This window comes from Phascolarctos cinereus, unplaced genomic scaffold, assembly GCF_003287225.1.
Source record: "Phascolarctos cinereus isolate Bilbo 61053 unplaced genomic scaffold, phaCin_HiC Scaffold_1;HRSCAF=81, whole genome shotgun sequence".
In the NCBI taxonomy this organism is placed as follows: domain Eukaryota; kingdom Metazoa; phylum Chordata; class Mammalia; order Diprotodontia; family Phascolarctidae; genus Phascolarctos; species Phascolarctos cinereus.
The window spans coordinates 141,506,321-141,512,861 of NW_027555514.1; the positions used below are offsets into that span (position 1 = coordinate 141,506,321).

The following is a 6,541-nucleotide window of genomic DNA, read 5'->3' on the forward strand; positions in this document are numbered from 1 at the left end:
ACACTGTCAGTGAAACCCTAGGAAAGCCTTTTAATCTTCAGTGCCTCCAGGTGTCTCGTTAAGATTATAAACTGGAAATCAATAGCTGTTCTGTAAGGGTAGAGGGAATTTCCTCACTGGGAGCTCCCTCGACCCATGAAATCATGGGCCTGATCCCCCCAAAATATAAAATATATAGATAAAATAGGATATAATAAGCAAAACAAACAACAAATATAACATAAATAATAAACTTCACAGTAGAGTAGAAAGACTTAGAGACAGGAGATGAGTGTTGAAATCTTGGGTTTACCATTTGTTAGCTGTGTAAATTTGAGCAAGCCTGGCTACTGTACTCCATGGTCCCTCACTGGTGGATATGTGTCACTTAGGGCTGCTAACTTCCGATCCACCACATAAAGGTCAGTGTTTCTTTCTCCACGGTTGAATTAGTCCTGTTATCTTCCTGTTCTTGGGTCGTATGCTTCTCAGTCTCATTAGCACTTCCCGTGGAGTCTTGGATTTCCAAGGGGGCACTCCTGCCTTCCCTTTGTTTACCTGTCTCACATTTTCCTTGGGAGCATCTGGGGTGGGTTATACTAATTTCTCCAGGCTGCTGCTTCTCAAAAGATCTCCAACAAAGGAGGGGCAGAGCCTATGTCTCGGAGTAGCTTTTCCCAGTCTTCAGCTCAAGGGAGAGGGGCAGCCCTGCCCTATCAGTGAAGATTTATGCTCTCACTACCGAGATCAAGAAGAGAATGGGAGATGTTGGTCTGGTTTAATGTTAGGAAAAATTCAGGTTTTAGGAAAGGGTGACAGGAGATACATGCAAGGTTCACTGAAAATAGATGGAATTTATATCCTGAGATTTAAAAGTAGCTTTATATTAACTTTTGAAAGGAAAAATCTTTTTTGTAACTCTGCCAGAGAGAGAATTCATTGTTTTGACTTAACAGAACACTCCATTAATTCTGTAGCGAAGAAAGGGAGTTGGAATTTCGCATTTATCTGTGGATGTCTCAACTATTTATGCATGACAATAAGGGCATTTTTCAATGTTAGCAATATATTGTGTTTTTGTGATAGCTTTGTGAAGAGGAAAAGCCAATACTTTTGAAGGAGTCCAAAAACACCTGGCTATTAAGATTTAATTAATGGTATTCATTAAAAAAAACACTTAAAACTGGCTTTTCTATTTCTTCTGCTTTTGATTGGGCCAGGATTTTCTTTTAGTGTATTCAAAGCATTGAATAGTGAAATCAGTATCCATGTTAGGGTAGTTAGTTTCAGTGATATTGTTTTATGCGAAAGGTAACAACAGATGGTAAATTCATGCTACAGCTATAAGATAATTTTGTGCCTGCAATTCTTAAAGATTCACACTTTATATCCAAATTCCTAGAAATGATTGTGAATTAAATACATTAAGAAATATGTGCAAATTCATTCAACGAAATACAAATGTTGGTTGACAAGAACCAATCTAAAAATCTTAATTTTACTCAAGAGAAAAACACTTGCTTTCTTAGTAAAAGCAAGGCAGTGATAGAACAGGAATGTGAGGAAAAAATCTTCTTTAATTAAATACACCAGTATCTCAAGAGACATAGTGTCTTTGTCTGGTGAGCTCACTTAGTTTAAATAAGAAATAATTAGGGGCGGCTAGGTGGCATAATGGATAAAGATTTGACCTTGGAGTCAGGAAGACCTGAGTTCAAATCTAGTCTCAGACACATGATACTCACTATGTATGTATGTATTTATCTGCTGTTGAATTTTTTCAGATACTCTCCTTTAAAAGAATGGGGAAGCTCATGGTATACTGGCTAGAACACCAGGCCTGGAGTCAGGAAGATATTTGTTCAAATCTGGCCAGACACTTACTAGCTGTGTGACCCTGGGCAAGTCATTTAACCCTACTGCCTAGCCAAAAAAAAAGAGAAAAAAAATCACCCATGTTTATCAAAGTATGCCCCTCTCCATCCCAAATAGCCATCCCTTATGATAAAGAATAAAAAAGAGGAACATTTTAAGCAAAACTAGTTGACATCAAAAAATATATCTATTCCATCCCCACGTTGCCCCTGTCACTGCAAAGAAGTGAGAAGAGATGCATTCTCTTATTTCTTTGGTGCAAGTGAGGCTATTATCACTTCACAGCATTCAGTTCCTGGTTCTTCCTATCTACCTAGCTGCATTCACTTTGCATATTGTTGTCTGGTTTTTGCTCATTTCACAGCTGCTCATGTAAGTCTTCCCATGCTTCTTCATATTCATCATTTCTTACAGCATAGCAATATTCTATCACATGAGTGTACTATAATTTGTTATTCATTCCTCATGTGATGAGCATCTGTTTTTCAACAAACATTATTAAGTGCCTATCATGTACAAATCCCTAGGCCTGGGACTAGCCATACAAAGATTGACAAGATGCAGACCATAAAAAGAGGAAAGGACACACATGTACAAAAATGTTTATAGAAGCTCTTTTTGTGGTGACAAAGAATTGGAAATTGAGGGGAAGCCTATCAATTGGGGAATGGCTGAACAAGTTGTGCTGTATGAATGTAATGGAATACTATTGTGCTATAAGAAATGATGAACAGTCTGACTTCAGAAAAACCTGGAAAGACTTGCGTGGACTGATGCTGAGTGAAGTGAGCAGAACCAGGACAACACAGTACGCAGTAACAGCAACACTGTACAATGACCAACTTTGATAGACTTTGCTCTTCTCAGCAATACAAGGATCTAAGACAATTCCAAAAGACTCATGATGGAAAATGCTATCCCCATCCAGAGAAAGAACTATGGAGTCTGAATGCAGATCTAAAGCATGCTATTTTCTCTCTCTCTCTTTTTTTTCCTTCTTTCTTTTCTTCTTTCTTGGTTAGGCAATGGGGTTAAGTGACTTGCCCAGGGTCACACAGCTACTACGTGTCAAGTGTCTGAGGCTGGATTTGAACTCAGGTTCTCTTGACTCCAGGGCCAGTGCTGTATCCACTGAGCCACCTAGCTGCTCCTCCTTTTTTTCTCATGATTTTTCCCTTTTCTTCTGATTCTTCTTTCACAACATGACTAATGTGGAAATATGTTTAATATGATTATACGTGTATAGCCTACATCAGATTACATGCCATTTTGGGGAGGGGGAAAGGGAAGGAGGGGGGAAATTTGGAACTCAAAATCTTATGAAAGTGAATGTTGAAAACTAAAAATAAATATATAATTTAAAAAAAGATGACAGACCATACTTTCAAGGAGTTTTCAATCTATGCTATGGTGGCATCTGCTGGCACTGCTGTGGCGTGAGATTCCACTGTGATCCAGACTGTCAGAGTCAGCTAGGGAGGCAAGCCAGATCCTGGAGACCAGAGCATGAGGAGAGAAGATCATAACTTCTTAGGTAGGCATCAAAGAAAGGAAGACTGCCTTCTCCAACCACTGTTTTCCCTTGATCTGGAGCTAGGATCATGAACCTACACTTTTTCCTCTTATTCTTTTTCCATGTAGTTTGGGAAATTTTTCTGATCACTCCTAAAGATCTGATGAGTATGAGTGGGGCAGAAGGAAGGGGTGTTGTTTAAAGGGAGGAGGATTTGGGAGATGATGAGAGTTAGATGTTCCACATAGGAATATTTGATCTTTCATTTTCAATGCGGTTGAGAGACGGAATGATATAGTAGATAGTGAGCTAGGTTCAAGGTCAGAAGGACTTGGGTTCAAGTTTCACTTTTGACGTATTTTGGCTGTGACTTGTTTAACCTCTAAGACTATAAATTATAGTGAAAGTGCCTAATCCTAACTGCACTGGTAGTGAAAACTAGAGAATTTCCTCACTTGGGGAATCTCCTTTGCCAATAAAATCACAGATCTAGGCCCTACCTTCTACTGGTTTGATCAGAGTATTGTCAGGCATTACTGTGCAATAGAAAGAACACTAGCTCTGGATCTAAAGGACTTGAGTTCAAATTCTACCTTTGACATTAGTTGTGTGACCTTGAGTTAGTCATGTAAACTCTCTGGGCCTCAGTTTCCTCACCTGTAAAATGAAGGAGTTGGATTAATAAACATCTAAGGTCCCTTCCAGTTCTCAATCTGGGATTCTATGTTGAATAACTAAGTCTCCTGGATATTGGGGGAGGGAGGGCATTATAACTAGAGAAAGGAAAGCTACAGGGTGGGGCCTCTAGAGCTGCTTACAGATCATAAATTGTAGATTTTTAATAGTTGGATTAACATTTCATTTTATCACCCAGATAACATTCAGCCACTAAAGTGGTTTTCCTAAAGCTCAGGTCTGACATGTCACCTTTCCTACTCAATAAACTGCAGTGGCTCCCTGTTGCCTCCAGGATCAAATACAAAATGCTCCATTGGGCAGTCAAAGGTCTTCATAATGTAGCCCCCTCCTACCTTTGCAGTCTTCTTATACCTGACACGAATTCTGTGATCCAGTGACACAGGTCTCCCGGCTTTTCCATGAACAGGATAATCCATTTCTGAGCTCAGGGCATTTTCTCCGGCTATCCTTTATGCCTGGAACACTCTCCTTCCCTCCTCCTCCTCCTGACCTTCCTAGCTTCTTTCAGTTTTAACTAAGATCTCATTCTACAGAAAGCCTTCCCTAACTATTCTTAATTATAGTGCTTTCATTCTGTTAATTATTTCCTCTTATCCTGCACGTGGCTTGTTTTTTTATGTATTTGTTTGCATGTACTCTCCCCCATGGGGCAGCTAAGTGGCGCAGTAGAGAGAATGCCAGGCCCGGAGTCAGGAAGACTCATCTTCCTGAGTTCAAATATGATTTCAGATACTTACTAGCTGTGTGACCCTGGGCAAGTCACTTCCCCCATTTGCCTCAGTTTCCTCATCTGTAGAATGAGCTGGAGAAGGAAATAGAAAACCACTCCAGTATCTTTGTAAAGAAAACCCCAAATGGGGTCACAAAGAGTTGGATACAACTGAAACAAATGAACAATAACAATAAAGTCTCCCTCATTAGATCATAAGCTCCCTGAGGCCAAGGACTGTCTTTTGCCTCTTTTTAGCTCAGTAACTGGCACATAGTAGGTGCTTAATATATGTTTGATTATTGATTGATTGATAACTTTGGACCTGGTGAATTTCTTAGTGCTATAGGAGAAGAGTTAACTCAATCAAGGGTTGGGTAGAGTAGTCTAGCGGCTTGCAGGCTGATCGCCCTCTGGTGGTCTGAGAGGATACTGCAGCCTTTTGGAAGACAATCCCAGAGAAATGCCAGAGGAGATGTGGGGTGGCTATGTTCTCTTCAAAGAGAAGGCCACCTGCTTTTCAACTCAGATATTGCACTCCCTGTGTTGATAATATAACGATAAGAACTGCCTTTCTGTAGGTTTAGGGAAGGCAGCACATGAGCCCAATTGGACTACTTACATAGAAGGGTGCCTCTCTCAATAAAATAAGCATCAAATAATCTGCTAAGAGTAGAATTTGATAAATATGGGAATGATTTATGGAAGCACATCATGGGATCTCCTTTTCCTGTGCATAGGAGATTGACCTATGTTTCACTGATATAGGGAATCCCTGATGAGGAAATCCTTCCTGTCAATGAGGTCTGACGTCTTCTCTGAAATATATAATCTCATTACCTCAGAGCACTGAGAGATTGACTTATTCAGGGTCACCCTGCCAGTATGTATCTAAATCAGGACTTGAACCCAAGTCTCCCTAGTTTCAAGTCAAGCTCTCTATCTACTATGTCACTCTACTACTCTTTCTTTTTCTTGAGACTCTTAAAAAGAGAACAGATTTTCATCTGGAGTGGTGGAATTTGTAGTTCTACGTTAAAGCAGAATGAATGGACTAGATGACCTGATTATCTCTTAATGTTCCTTCTAAACTTATGATTTAGTGATCAGAGCACTACCAAATATATCCCTGGTTTGCTTTGACCTAAATCTGCTGTTGGCAGAACATTCATGCACAAGGTGGGCCCCAAGTATCTCTACAACTCGACATAAAAGAGGCTATTTCTGGCCCAGGCTGCCTGTCAGCATTCTCCGACCTCCTGGCCTGAAGTCTCCCAATTCTGAGTTATGTATTGGCTCACACTGATTCTCATGCTTACTAGGTTTCATGAATTCCCCTTGCTTCTTGAGTACAAGGTCCACAACTTGAGTATTAGGTTAAAACATAAAAGGGGGTGCTGCTTCTGGGTTTTCCCCTTTTGAAAAGAAATCTCCCTGGGGCCAAGACAGACTGTTGATTTCCTTGACCAACTCCCAGTTTCTGACCTGAATTTAAATCCTTCCTCAGACAGACACTAGCTGTGTCATTCTGAGAAAAGCACCCAACCTTTCTTAGCTTTAGTTTTCTTATCTGTAAAATGAAGGGTCAGCCTTGAAGATGTCTGAAGTCCCTTCTAGCTTTAAATCTATCAATCAATCAATCAATCGCTATTTATTATTGCCTAGACACCATGCTAGGTGTTGGGTATACAAGTCCAAAGAATAGAACAGGCTCTATTCAGAATGAGCTTATATTCTAATGGGAAAGACAAGTACACATAAAAAAT

General features: G+C 40.0%; 1 long non-coding RNA gene across 1 annotated transcript in view; it reads right to left on the bottom strand.

Annotated features, from left to right (window-relative positions):
* LOC110206907 (uncharacterized) overlaps positions 1 to 4,573 on the bottom strand; it is a 28,356-nt gene extending 23,783 nt beyond the window's left edge. The window contains exons 1-2 of the long non-coding RNA XR_002324035.2: positions 4,399 to 4,573; positions 3,232 to 3,346 (exon numbers count right to left, since the gene is read on the bottom strand). This is a non-coding gene — a long non-coding RNA (uncharacterized LOC110206907). The remainder of the gene's footprint in view (positions 1 to 3,231; positions 3,347 to 4,398) is intronic.
* Positions 4,574 to 6,541: the final 1,968 nt, after the last annotated feature.